Source organism: Rousettus aegyptiacus, unplaced genomic scaffold, assembly GCF_014176215.1.
Source record: "Rousettus aegyptiacus isolate mRouAeg1 unplaced genomic scaffold, mRouAeg1.p scaffold_m13_p_6, whole genome shotgun sequence".
Taxonomy (NCBI): Eukaryota; Metazoa; Chordata; class Mammalia; order Chiroptera; family Pteropodidae; genus Rousettus; species Rousettus aegyptiacus.
Genome location: NW_023416309.1, coordinates 65,668,011 through 65,682,671, shown reverse-complemented (window position 1 = coordinate 65,682,671; position 14,661 = coordinate 65,668,011).

Below are 14,661 nucleotides of genomic sequence, written 5' to 3'. Positions count from 1 at the left end.
CGTTAACATGGGTGTGAGGTAGTGTCAGTGTGCCAGAAGCAGAGCACTGGATGACAGTTCTACTTTTAAAAAAATTCATCAAACTTAATATACAGAATGCAAAATTTGTGCAATTCTTAGTCTTGGAACAATTTTTTTCTGGTTCTTTGACAAATTAGATGCCCTACTTGTTACTCTTGCTGTGGGCCTTGACCAAGTCACCTCACCTTCCTGAGCCTCCTTTTTTTTCTTTATTAAAGAAAATCAAAGTACTACCTTCTAACAATTTTTTGTAGAGAAAATGCCCTTTGCACATTCACTGGCTGGCACTTAGCCTTCCCAAGGGATCAATAAATTGTGGTGGTTTTGCTTTTAATACTAAAATTATGCAATGCTATGCTCTCTTGTACTGAGCTGGATGCCTTGATCCTAAAAACAGCGACCTGGAGCTCCCGTCCTGGGGCCCTTGCCCCATCTTTCAGCGGGGCAACATGGATTTGTCGACTGCAAAACCAAGCCCCAGTGCCTCGCTGTGGGGCTGATACTCTATAAACATTTTAGTTCTATTTTCTTGACGTGTTTAAAATATGAAATAAACGTATTTTTAACCCTCATGTGTATGCAAATTGAAAAATAATTTCCTTGCGGTTCTAAGTCTCTGGATCTCCACAGCTGCACACTGTGTCAGCAGCAGGCCTCACTTCAGTGCCTTCGAGGGGGAGCTTGTGCCAAGTAGAACCCCTCTGGCCCAACTTTTGCCCTCTATGGCCCCTTCCCCCACCTTCCTCTCCCCCACCCCCACCACCACTCTGATGAGAGCAGACATCCCCGTCTCGCCAGACTAGTCCCGCCCCCGGACAACAGAGGGCGCCCACCCCACAAGAATGAGGCTTCCTCCGTGCCCAAGGTCCGGTTCCTGCACTGCGCCCAAAGAGAGGACAAAGTCTTGGGGGTGGAGGTAAGGGGGAACCTGGTAAGGTAACGCCTTCCCAAGGGGTCACCGTCACTGACCTCTGAGAACCTGAGGGAAACCTCGGAGAAGGTACACAGGCTCACACAGACAGCGAGCTCCCTTGACACCCACCTCACCGTATACCCCAGAAGGCCAGCTCCTTTCTTAAGAGAAGAAATGAGGTGAGTCTTCAGTGTCCCTTATCCCAAGGAAACTGCCCCAGATATGCCCCCAACCTCCTCTTGGGGCTGGTCAGATCAGTCCTTCCCCTGAGAGGGGGGTGAAGAGTGGGGCTGGCCCAAAGGGAGAGACAGAAGGCCCTTACCCCTCAAGGGTTGCCCTTCTATCTCCCTCTGACTTCTCCCTCTTGGGGCCCTTCATTCTCAGCCACTCAGAGAATGCTCTTGTGTTGACGACAGACGACAGCCCTGGATGGTGAGAAAGGCAAGGCATCCAGTCAATAAGTATAGAAGAAGAAATCCCAAGTTGCTCTATGATTAGATTTAGGGGTTGAAGGCCTAGAATTTAGGGAAGAGGGGTCTGGTCTGAGGCAGGGTCCAAGGAAGGAGTTCCCCACCCTGTGAGATATTTCCTATGTCAGAGGCTGATTGATAAATTTCAAGGATCTATGATGTCTGCTTTTAATCTAGTCTATTATTCCTCACACTTACGATCAAAACTGTTAAGCTTCTATTATCCCAAGCACTGGGTTACAGCAGGGAACAGCCCTCATGGGGCATACACTTTGGACAAGACTTAGATCAATATAACATGACAGTTGTGATTAATGCTACAATGGGAGATGGATGATGTTATTGTTTGCGGGGGCGTGGAGGTAGGCATTAAACTAGCCAAGAAAGTCAGGAAAGGATAAGTGGAGTTAACCAGGTTAAAAAAGGAGGGGAGAGCATTCTAAGAGAGGGACCAGCATGTGCAAAGGCCTGTGGCAAGGGGAGCATGAAGCAATGAAGATATAATAATAGTCATTCTCTATCCTAGCAGTTTTGCTTTCTGCAGCACAGTAATCAGTTTCTGAAATTATTTTGCTTATATTTTTACTTGTTTATTATTCTGCTCACCAATAAATGTCAGCTCTCTAAAGCCAGGAATCTTACTGTCTTGTTAATTATGTCCCTAGCGCCTAGGACAGTGCCTGGCAAATAGTGGGTACTAGTCTCAGCCTATCAATAACCAATGTTGTGGTTGGACCACCCTTTTGGTTCTTAGGATTGCAAGACACACTTCAGCAAAGACCATCAGGAAACTTTGAAAAGATAAAGGTTGATTTACTTATAGGACTTGGGAATCTCATAGCGTACCTGGGGCCACATGGCAAGGTTGTGGGAGCAGTGGAGCGGGGCTGTGCATGCACCAGGGTGCACCAGCCTGGGGTTCCGCTTTTATGGGGTCGAGGATGGGGACTTAGTGTTCCTGGGGGCTCATTCTTTACTGGTCAATTTTAAATACAAGAATGAGGAATTTAAAGCATAGGAAGAGAAAGAAACAATTGACCCAAAATGTCAGTTTTTGACATCAACCAAGATCTCTAAAAGAAAAGAGCCTCAGTGGAGGGGAGAGGGAGTCTAGCTCCAGTTTTTGGCTGGCAATGTGTTCATTTGAAATAGCCATCAGCCATCTTTGAAGTGAATACTTGTGTTGAAATGGAGCCTCTGCAATCCAAGCTTGAGTCAGGCACTTGCATTACAAAAAAGAAAATAAAAACTATCAGGGCTCACTCTACAGTGCACAGTGAATATTTGCAGAAAATGATGATGATGGCTAACATATATGGTGTGCATTGTGTGCCAGCCACACTTCTAAGAATCTTATATACATGAACTCATATAAAGCTCACAGCCCTGCCCCCTCGGTGAGGAAACAAGCATAGAGAGGTTGAGTAACTTGCTGATTTCTCACAGGTTCTGAGTGTCTGATTCAAGAGTCAACCTGAGGCAACTTCCTTCAGAGATCACTGCCTTATACATCATCCCAAAATGCACATAGAGCTGAGGAATCTGCTTATGTGCATGTAATGTTGTAAGCATACCAGTGCACGTGTGAGCAAGGAGGGGACTCGATCCCATGATGGAACATAGGCTCTCAGGCACCATCATTGGGACTGAAGGTCAGAGTGTCTGAGTGTAAAGTGAGAGGGAGGAGTATGTTGAGGCAGGTCATCTTGCAGCCATTAAAAGGTTTTTTTAGTAGACAGTGTGATTGAATTGGCAGGTCGGAGAAAAGATTAGAGGGGCACAAATGGATGCAGGGACACCAACTGAAACTTATTCAAATGAGAAAGATCAATGGTTTTGTCCACAAAATAATGTCCAAGTTTATAGAAAAGTTTTATGAGTTTATTTGAGCCAAAATTTTGAGGACATGCTCAGAAGCAAAATCTCAATGGATTGAGAAAATACTCCAGAAAATAGCAGTTTTGCAGCTTATTTTATACATTAGAGCCAAAGGAGATGTCAGGATGTTACATGAAATCCATTGGTGGTGGAGTAAGGAGGCGAGAGGATGAAGAGCAGAGACTGGGTATAAGCAAAATGGAGAGACACATACTTCTTTTATCTTTGTGGGTACAGGGTAGACAATAATTAAAGTTTACGGCACATAGAGTTGGTATGTGGGCAACAAGATAATGAGGGGCTCTGTGTGCTCCTACTCTGGTGGTCTTGTGCTCTGGTGCCTGTGGTTGTGCCTTTGAGGGGTCTAGAAAAGAACATTATTCTGACATTTCAAAGATATGTTATCCTAGATGCATAAGACCAATGGGCAAGGCTCACTTAAGGTAAAGATTGACCTTTGCTAAGGAAGCTATAAGCCTGGGATGTGACTGCCCTCCATGGCCTCCCCAGTTAGTAATTTGTGTTCAGACCATCCTATGTTGGTACTTTTGGTCACTGAGCTTGTCAGGCCTGCCATGTAGCTCCCCTCCCTCCAGTAGTTTGTAAGATTTATTACATAGCCCCCTTTTTATTCACAGTTTCAATAGATAATGAAGAGTTAAAATCAACATGACTAAGAGGTGAATGAGATATAGGAGTGTAAAGTAGGGTTCTCCATTGCTAGAAATAGCAATATGAGTTATTAGAAATATGAGTTAGATTTTACTGTATGACAAACTATTCCCAGATTTAATTGCTTAAAACAATAAATATGTATTACTTCTCATAATTCTGTGGTCCAGTTGGATAGTTCTTCGCATCTGCCTCAGCATGGCTGGTGCTCAGTGGTCTAGGATGACCTCACTTGTGTTTGTAGGTTTGGTTGATGTTTAGCTGGGGTATCAAGAATGACTTGGCTCCTGTCTGTCATCACCTGGCAGGCTAGCTTAGCCTCCTTTAAATGGTGATGTCCCATAGGCATAAGAGAGCAAGCTTCAAAGCTCTAGCACTGTTCAAGCCTCTGCTGGGTCATATTTGCTAGTGTACCATTAGCCAAGTTCCGATTCAAGGGGTGGAGAAATAGGCTTCACCTCTTGAAAAGTATGGCAATGACATATTACAAAGCCATGTGCACAGAGAGATAGGAGGAATTCCTGCAGCCATCTTTGCAATCTACCGCAAATAGAAAGCAAGCCTTTCCACACTAGTTTGGTGAGTCCCAGGTTCCAGGCTCAAGGCTGGTCCCTATATCTCTTAACCAAGTTGGATTGTCACAGAAGCCACATAGGCCCCTCCCAGCTGGGAAAAGCATCATCCTCTCATTTGGCTCAACTTGGGTTGTCATTTGCAGTAGAGCTCTGAACAAGTATCCTAAACATTCTTGGATCCCCATTGCCTGGAGGGCTCTGCCCAGCCCATTAGACCCTTCCTGGGGTTTTTGAACAGATCTGGTCAATGGGTGCCTCGCACAACACTTCTTCCCTTGAAATGCTCTCATTGCCCAGAACCCCTTCACTGCCACCCCCTCTCCTCCAGCCTCCCTGGCCTCCTGCACCTCTGTGCTTGTCTTCTCCAGTTTGAAAGGGTCCATCCTCCAGTCCCCCAGCTCTACCTGGAGCCTCTTCAGCTCCACCCCTCGTTGGAGTCCAGAGCTCTCCTTTCCCAAGTTATTCCTAGGCAGATTGCCCTGAATTCTTGACTGGGGCACTCAGTTCCTGCACTAGGAGCTTGTTGAAAACTGACTCTGGGTTAATCTAGAGTCACACAGTCCCCTGACTTTATGAGGGTACACAGAGCCCTTCTATTGTTGAGTCCACTTTTCTCTCTCAGCGCCCCAGGAACTGACATAGGGAACCCAGAGGAACTTGCTTCTCCATAGAAGACCCTCTCCCCCCATCCTTCTTCCCACCCTTTCCTCCTTCTTTTAATATTTATAAGTACTTTGTGTTACTTACAAAAACCTTTTAAAATACAAATAAGCAAAAAGAGAGCAAACCTCCCATAATCCTAGTGATTATATTAACATTTGAATTCATCTTGCCCAGATTATTCTTCCATGTGCACACAAAATCTTTTACAAAATGGGATCATAGAAAACATGCTATTTTTAAAACTGCTTTTCTAAAGTATCAATATATTATAAACATTTGCCCTTTTTAAAGATCTGAAGCCTTATGTCAAAGGGCTGCATTTTTCATTTATTTAGCCAGTCCCATCTCCTGTAGGGCCTGAGGGCTGCTGTTAGTCTATGCTTATCATAAGTAATGCCACAGGGAAGCTGCCAGTACCTAAAAAGGTTTTCACTCACTCACTTCCATTTCCTCTGATAAATCGTGCTGCTGAAGCTGCTCTCCCAATGGCCACCATGTCCCTAAATCCATTGCATCCCCCTCCAGCCTTGGTTTACCTGACCCCTTCCAGCCTGTTGATGCCTCTGTCTCAGAAAACTTTCTCTCCTTGGCTTCCATAATTTGATTCTGCTTTCCCTTCTGGCTCTCAGGCTGTCCACCCTCAGCTTCAGTCTACAGTACAGATCATGTCTACACTCTCACTCTGGGGTTCTGGCCCAGCAAACATTTTGACCAATCACTTCTGGATATTTAGGTTTGGATGTTTCACAGACACCTTGAAATCTATACTTCTCTTCCTTAGGGGCAGTGAAAATAGTCTGTGCAATATTATAATATTGGTTACATGTCATTATACACTTGTTCAAACCCATAGAATGTATAGCACCGGGAGTGAACCCTAATGTAAACTATGAATTTTGGGTGATAATGATGCATCAACGTTTATCAATTGTAGCAAATGTGCCACTCTGTTGGGGAGTTGATAATGGGGAAGCTGTGCGTGGGGGGGTGGCATGGACTGCACAGAAAATCTCAGTACCTTCACTTCAATTTTGCTGCATCTAAAATTGCTCTAAAAATAGTCAATTAAAAAAATGTTTCAGGCATACAAAAATGCATTAAAATACTTAAATGCACTGGAAGCCCTCTGTGCCTCTCCCACCATCTATCTCTCTTCTTGCCCCCAAGGTTTCCACTGTCCTGATTGGGCTTTATTTTTCCCCACGCATGTCTTTCAGCAAGTCCACTCTTGCACACTAAAAACTGGAGCTGGTTTGCACCCCTCTGTGTGCTGGGATTGCTTCATCTGAATCCGGTGCATCTCTTTAGTCTTGGATCTCTACAGAAACCCAAGCCGTGGTATGGTGTGCTTCTGGTCCTCCCTCCAGTTCTCTGTGAATCTCTGCTCTTCTTGGCACAGCCACCTCTGCTTTTCTTGCCGGATGGAAATTCTGTAAGGGCAAGGGCCATCTCTGCCCTTTTTTACCATTATAACTCCAGTACCTGGCCCCCAGGGGAAGCCCAGTAAATGGTGGTGATTGATTTGCATGTGAATGAGATTTAAGAAAAAAAGAAAAAATTTATTGTGGTAAAATACACACAACATAAAATTAACCACCTTGCCCATTTTAATGTGTACAGTCGGTGTGGCATTAACCATATCGTTGTGCTACCATCACCTCCATTCATTCACAGAAGCCTTTTCATCTTCCCAAACTGAAATGCTACCCCATTAAACACTAACTCCCTGTTCCTTTCCCTCCAGTCCCTGGCAACCACCACTCTACCCTCTCTCTATGAATTTGACAACTCTGCCTTGTATAAGTGGAATCACAGTATTTGTTTAGAGTAATGTGCTCAAGGTTCATACATATTGGAGCGTGTGTCGGATTTCCTTCTTTTTTAAGGCTGAATAATATTCCGTTGCATAGATAGTGTGCAGATGATTTGGAATGGGGCCACACACTTTGTAGGAGTCTCAGTGTACTGAGAGCAGCTGCCAGCGCCTCTCCAGGATCACCACGGACAGACACAGGTCCAATGGAGTGAGGGGAGCCCTGTGGAAGGTGCTGTGGAGGGTAGCAGGCAGGAGCTGAAGGACAGCAGAAAAATCCCTCTCTTTCCTGGGAACCATGCAGTGGGCTACTGTTGCAGGGGCTCCTGTGAGCCAGGGCCATGTCTGCCCACAGCGGCCATCAGGAGTACCAGGGAAGTCAAAACACTTTGCCTTGTCCATTTTTCTCCTGCCAGCTCCAGTATACCAGGGGAAAAGGGGGACCCAGGAAACACAGGGTGCAGAGGGAGAGTGAGGCCCTGTCCCCTTCCTTGGGGTTACATGCCAGACTGGGATCAAAGTGTTAAATTCATCTAGACTTAGCTTTTGATACCGGAAATTGACCAGGAAGTGATGGGAGCTGCTTAGAATGTTTGAAGGGATGGAAAATACATATTTGGCGATGCGCAGTTGGAGACAGTAATTGAAAGTAAATTTTAAAAACCATTTTGCATTCATACTTTGCTGGGTCCAAATACTAGTCTAGAATTAAAAGCACAAAATTCTTCAAGGGGAAAGGAAATACCACAGGGTACAGATGCTGGGGAGGGCAAAAGTGAGACCAACTTAATGTCACAACCAAGGCCTGGGTGTGGCTTCTCTCTTGGGGTGGGCTCAGAGGGACAAAACAGCTCACAGTGGAGTCAGTTGGCATTTTTCTTTTAATAATTGTGAAAGAATGCACATCTGATTCTGAGAGCAGGAAATGGAAGGGAAGATGAATGCCACAGGAAGGTGGAGAGTTTATAGATTAACAAGGGAAAAAGGAAGGAGTCAGAACCATCTGACGACAAAAACAAGATAAATAGTAACCATAAAGGAATGGAAAGAATAAGCTCAAGCATTTCAGTCATTATACCAAACTAGAGAGATTGTCAGATGGTAAATAAATCAAATCCCAGCTGTATGTTATTGACAGGAAATGTATGCACAACAGCGTGATAAAGAAGGACTGAAAATAATTAGGTAGGTGGACAGACGTAAACAAAAATAAGGCAGGACTGGCAGTGTTAACATTAGATAAGGTAGACTTTGAGGTTAAAACATGTGATGTGAAGAAGAAAAGCAAAAATTGTAAAGAAGATCGGTCATAAACCTGTATGAATGAAGCAAAATGATGATTAAATACACAAGGTAAAAGTATGAGAATTGTAAAGATATTTCAAGACACAACTTTCAGAATTAGACAGATCAAGTCGATAAAAAGGAATGATATAGAAAGGATAATTAATAAATTTGATAACAGGTAGAGATTCTTACATTTATGAACATAAAACATATATCTTATTATTCATATGTCCCTGGAAATGCTACAAAAATTAATGATATATTTGAGCACGAAAAAAACCTGAACTAATACAGAAAAGTGGAGAAAGAGAAAAAGGCCATATTTTTATTATAATCTGATAATATTGGGGATAGATGATAAAAGTGTGACCAATATAATACTAACTACTTGGACATTAGGAAACACACTTCTAGAAAACAGATTAAAGAGGATATTAAGAGGGGGAAAAAAAATTAAAAACTATTGAGAAAGCAATGAAAACAACAATTCATTACCAAACCTCTGGGACATGACAAAATGCATTCAGTGGAAAATTAAATGCCATCAGTATCAACATAGGAAGACAAAAATAAAAAGACCTATATACTCAATTTAAGTTCCAAAAGACAGTAGGAAGAAGGAATTGATAAAGATGATAAAAATTAATGAACTAGAAAACCAAACCTGCATTTACCGTCATACTTATATTAAAAAGGGTGTGTAGATTGGTCTTTGCAAACACTGACAAACAGAAAAACCCAAGCTCATCATGATTTGTACTTTCCTTGGTAAAGTAAAAACGAGATAGCAGAAATATACGAGATTAAGAATGAGAAAGAAGGCATAACTTCAGGTTTAGGAGAGGTTAAAAGAATTTTGAGGAAACTATATCTGTATGCAACACCACAGCCATCAGTTTGAAAGCCTGGAAGAAATGGATGAGGCAGAAAGACATGAGCCTCCAAAAGGGGGGCACTGACGTCAGATGCCCTGGCTCTATCACTTGCTAGCCACGTGACCTTAGGTCAATCATTTAGCTTCTCTGTGCTTCAATTTTCTCATCTGCAAAGTGGAGAGAATAATAGTTTCCTCCTCTAGGGTGGCTGTAAGGATTAAACGAGTTAGAACATGGAAAGTGTACACAGTAGAGCTTCAGTAAGTGCTGTCATTACTGTTGGTGAGTGTATTAAAAGGTGTTGGCACAACAGGCTGTTCATTAGAAAAAAAGGAAACATGGATTTCACTCTTACCTTATATGTAAAATAATTTCTTTATGGACCCAGAGTAACTAATAAAACAATAAAAATCTTGCTAGAACATCTAGAGAATCAGACGAACAACCTAGGATCAGAGAGCCCTCTCCTTCAAACTAAAACAGAAAAGTACTATTTGGCTATATGAATACTTTAATAATAAATAAAGTCCAAGGACAAATGATAAATGGAGGAAAATAATAATATCTCAGGTGGCTATAATGCAAAGAACTCTTAAACATTGACAAGGAAAACAGAACGGAAGAAGCAAGTTAAGAACAGCGGCTTCCAGGACACAAATGCAAATTGTCAGTGCATGTGTGAAAATGCTCCAGCTCACTGGGATTCCGGAAATCAAGATTCGAAAACATTCAGAAGCTCTGTGCACCCAGCAGGCTGATTGAACCTATAACCGGTTCTGACAGCCCTGTTGGCCTTGAATAGGGCCGCCTTGTGGAAAGCTATCTGCAACATCTATGAAGTTAAAAATGCAAATATTCCCAGGAATCTATTACATAGAAAGAAAATCACCTCTAAGTACAAGGAATTTTATGGAGTATTGGTCAAAAAGTGGAAGCAAATGGTGTCCCATCAACAAGGAACATTATAGCCACATGCATATAAATATTATTAATATCAATATTAAACAGCCTAAAGAGTGGATAGAACGGATTCACCTGTCCCTGCTACCTTGGAGGGACCACACACACACACACACACACACACACACACACACACACTCTGAGTGGGAATAGAAAGGCAGAAACGTGTTCGATAGTCCCTGTTTTTAAAAACAATGACAACCTCAATGTGTCAGGTACATTCTAACTTTTTCTGCTATTATACTAGCGCTAAGAAAGACACAGGGAAAACATACTGGTGGGCATTTAAGAGTTGTTGACCAGGACCCTGCCTGCCTACTGACTGCAAGGGTTGGAGGGGACCCAGGCTGGGGGATCTAGATCAGAAATGATGTGCAGTTGAGTGAAGCTAAGTCCAGCTCTCCCCACTCATCCCTCATCATCCTCACCCCAGCCAAGCCCTCGCAGTCAGCCCTGTAGCAAGCCACATGATTGGTGCCTCATCCAGAAGTCTATATGTAAAGGACCCTCACCCAGCTGGAGGGTGCTACAGCTGGATCTCAGTGGGGAGGTGACATCTGTGGATGCAAAGAGAAGGGCCTCCTCCAGGCAATGGGAAGAGCAGACTGCAGAGGGGAGACACTGCAGGTATTAGAGCCAAGACTTTGTGTATGAATAGCAAGGAAGAAAGAAGAAATGCAGCCCACCTAGAAGTTAAATGGTCTATACTGTGGTGGCCAGAGGCAAAAATCTATTGATAATATATTAAACTAGGAAAACAAGTATGTTTGGAGAATAAAAGCACTGCTTAACCCAAGAACATTTACTCCTATGGTTTTGTTTGTTTGTTTTTGTTTTGTTTATTTATTTTTTTGATGATCCATTTGTGGTCATATTTGCATATGATGTGAGATAAGTGTCTAGCTTCATTCTTTTGCATGTGAATATTCTGTCGTCCCAGCACCGTTTGTTGGAAAGACTATTCTTTCCTCATTGAATTATCTTGGTATCCTTGTGAAAAATCAATTAGCCATAAATGTAAGGGTTTATTTCTGGAGTCTCAGTTCTATTCCATGGATCTATATATCTATCTCTATGTCAGTATCACAGTTTTGATTACTGTAGCTCTAGTGTAAATTTTGAAATTGAGCCCTCCAGCTTTATTCTTCTTTTCAAAATGGTTTTGGTTAGTCTGAGTCCCTTGAATTTACATATGAATTTTATGATCAGTTTTACTATTCCTGAAAAAAAGCCAGCTGGAGTTGTAATGGGAATTGTACTGAATCTATAAATCAGTTTGAGGAATGTTATTATCTTAACAATATTATGTCTTCCAACTCATGAATAAAGGATCTCTTTTTGTTTATTTAGATCTTCTTTAATTTTTCAACAATGTATTGCAGTTTTCAGTGTACAAGTCTTGTACTTTTTTCTTAAATTTTTGTTAAATTTATATTTAAATTTATTTCTTCTTTTGATGCTATTGTAAATTGAATTGTTTCTTCTGATCAGCATCTCTCCTTACTGCTTTTCACAGCAGTTCCTCTCCCTCATCTTTCCTCTTTCTATTCAGTGTCTAATCTGCCCGGGCCTGAGGAATCAGATCCTCAGGTTGGTTAGATCCATCTGTGTAATGAGATTCAGTACACTGGAAGGAAGGCTAAAGGGGTCCCATTCTGAGAAACAGGCATGGACTATGTTGCTTCCTGTTGGGTCCCATCTTAGGGAGACAAGATGGATTTGGTGACTGAACCTATACTTTGGTGTTTATCAAGTGTGGGTTCAAGTCCTGGTTCTGCCACCTATAAACTGTGAAGGCCTGGACCAAATTTCTTATGAGCCTCTGTTCCCCCTTCTATAAAATTCAGGTAATAATATCTCTTGTAGGATTATGATCAAGGGTTGCATACCTTCAGTCATAGCACACGATAAATGCTCAGTAAATGCTGGGCATGATGATCACAAGCAGCCCCAGAACTGACATAACACCATCATCTTGTTAGCCAGTGAAAACATTTTATTTGCTCCTCAGAACAATTTATTATAAAATCCTAGCTCCTTGGCCATTTGAAAAATGTAAACTGAATTCTGTGACATACTATTATAAAATCTTATATTCACATCATTATCATGAATCTACCCAGCTTTATTTAATTACAAAATATAGTTCTGTACATATATATTGAACTAAGTTCCCAGACCCAATTCAACATAGGGGAGGTGATGCCCTTACTTCAAAAAACAATTTTCAGACACTAGCAGCATGTCTGAGAATTCACCTTTATTCTTACACTACCTAGAGATAGCATCAGATCCCACAGGTTAAGGGTGTAGTTCTATAAGACTGTCTCCACTTTTCACTCACACGCACTTTAGATGCCAGATGCAAACCCAGGCTCTTAACTGTGCTTCTGACCAGCTGGATATAGATTGGAGGTTCCAACGACCCCCTCAAAATCAGAATGTCAGTTGCAAGTTCAGGTTGTTACCTATACTTCTGACCAACTGGCTAAAAATCATAGGTTCCCCTAACCCCTCTTCGGGTTTGATTAATTTGCTTGAACAACTCACAAAACTCAGGGAAACATGTTACTTACTGGATCACTAGTTTATCGTAAAAGGATATAACTCAAGAACAGCCATATGTAAGAGATGCCTAGGGCAAGGTATATGGGAAGGGGCACAGAGCTTCCATGCCTGCCCAGGGCACCACTCTTTCCACATCTCCATGTGTTCCCAACCAGGAAGTTCTCCAGAAAAGAAAGCCAAAGAGCTGTTCTCCTGGGGTTTTATGGAGGCTTTATTATATTGTCATGATTGACTAAGTCATTGGCCATTGGTGACTGAACTCAACCTCCAACCCCTCTCCCCTCCCCAGAGATCAGGGAGTGGGGCTGAAAGTTCCGACCCCCTAATCACATGATTCTCCTGGCAACCAGCCCCCATCCTTGGTTGGGGTCCAAAAGTCACCTCATTGACATAACAAGAGACACCTTTATCATTCTCAATATTTAGGAAATTCCAAGAGTTTGGGGAGCTATGAGCTAGGAACTGTGGATGAAAACCAGTTATGTTATAAATCTCAGTATCACAATATATTTACAAACTTATAACATGTAGCAGATGTTAAAGAGTAAATAACTTGATTTTCTTACAGCAGTTTATTAAAGAAATAAACACACAGATCAAACAGAACTCCTCTCAGTGAACTGTTGTCAGTAACTGCTTGAATCAGTGTTTCTCAGACTTTCTCAAATTTCACCTGGAGGCATCAGAATCACCTGGAGGACTTGCTACAACACCAATTGCTGGGCCTCATCCTAGAGTTTCTGATTTAGTAGAATCTGCATCTTTAACAGGTTTCCAGGTGATGCTGTTATTGTTAGTCTGCAGACCACATTTTGAGAACCACTGACCTAGTCCTGTACTTTTTAAATAGGTGAGGTTAAAGCTTGGGGTCATCAGATAGGTTCCGGGGAGTAGGCATTTGTCTTGATCCCTTCACTATGGTTTAGAGTCTGGTTCTCACAGTCTTGCAGGCCCCGAAGTTTGCCTGCATTAGCAGGATGAGAGGTGGATCTGTTTTCTGGGGCAGGGTAGATGTTACCTGAGCTCAGAGAGAGGCCAATGCATTGTACACACAAATGAGTTAGCCTTATGGCAGGTTCTGCCCATGTGGATAACCTACAGGGTGGCCAAATCATTATCAGAAATGATAATTTTTTAATTGACAATAATGAGACTAACTGCTGAGTCCACAGTACCAGAGCACCCTCTCCCTAATTGCAAATAGCTAGAGAGGGCAGAGTATGGGAAGGTAGTTTTGTGGGCATGGTGTGGGAACCAAGGCATGATATCGATTTGCACAAGCCTTGGTGGCCTAACCTGCAGTAGGGTGAAGGGCCTTGCCAGGCTGAGCCTGCCTAGCCAGGACTCCGCTCTCCAGACCTGGGCTGGGAGGCACTCTGCCAAAGCTAACCTCCGAGATGCTCCTTGTTCTGGCCCACAGCCCCTTCTGGTCAAATGGTCTCCCTCCAAACAAGTGCTTAATTTCTGCTTATTAGAGTCACCTGCCAGGCCTGCACCTGGAGAGAGTTCCATTTTAGCTGGAGTTTTGGGTGTTTCCAAATATTCCATCACATGCTCACAGTGGAGTCTTTGTCCTCTCACAAGAGGAGTTGTGTGTGAGTTAATGTGTTCAACTTGCAGTTTCAAGTTTCTGAAGGGCACATCAGGATCTTGTCATACACAGGCTTTATTTCAAAATTCTAATTCCAAATAGCTTTCCTACCTCACCTCAAAGAACACCTCCGATACTTGGATATGCAGTCTCAGCCAGGTGGAGTAGTTTGTTATCCTGCTCATGACCTCAGCTGCATGTCAGACTCTCTTGTGGCTCCCAGGCTGTCCAGCTCTGGTTGCTTCAGCTTAGAAACAAGGCCAGGGCCGTCTTCTCCACAGTCTGGACACTAAATGTTTCTGCTTGTCCTGTATGTCCAGGACTTTCTCCCTACTCCCTCTCTCTTAACAGAAAGGAGAGACAGTCCCACAGACT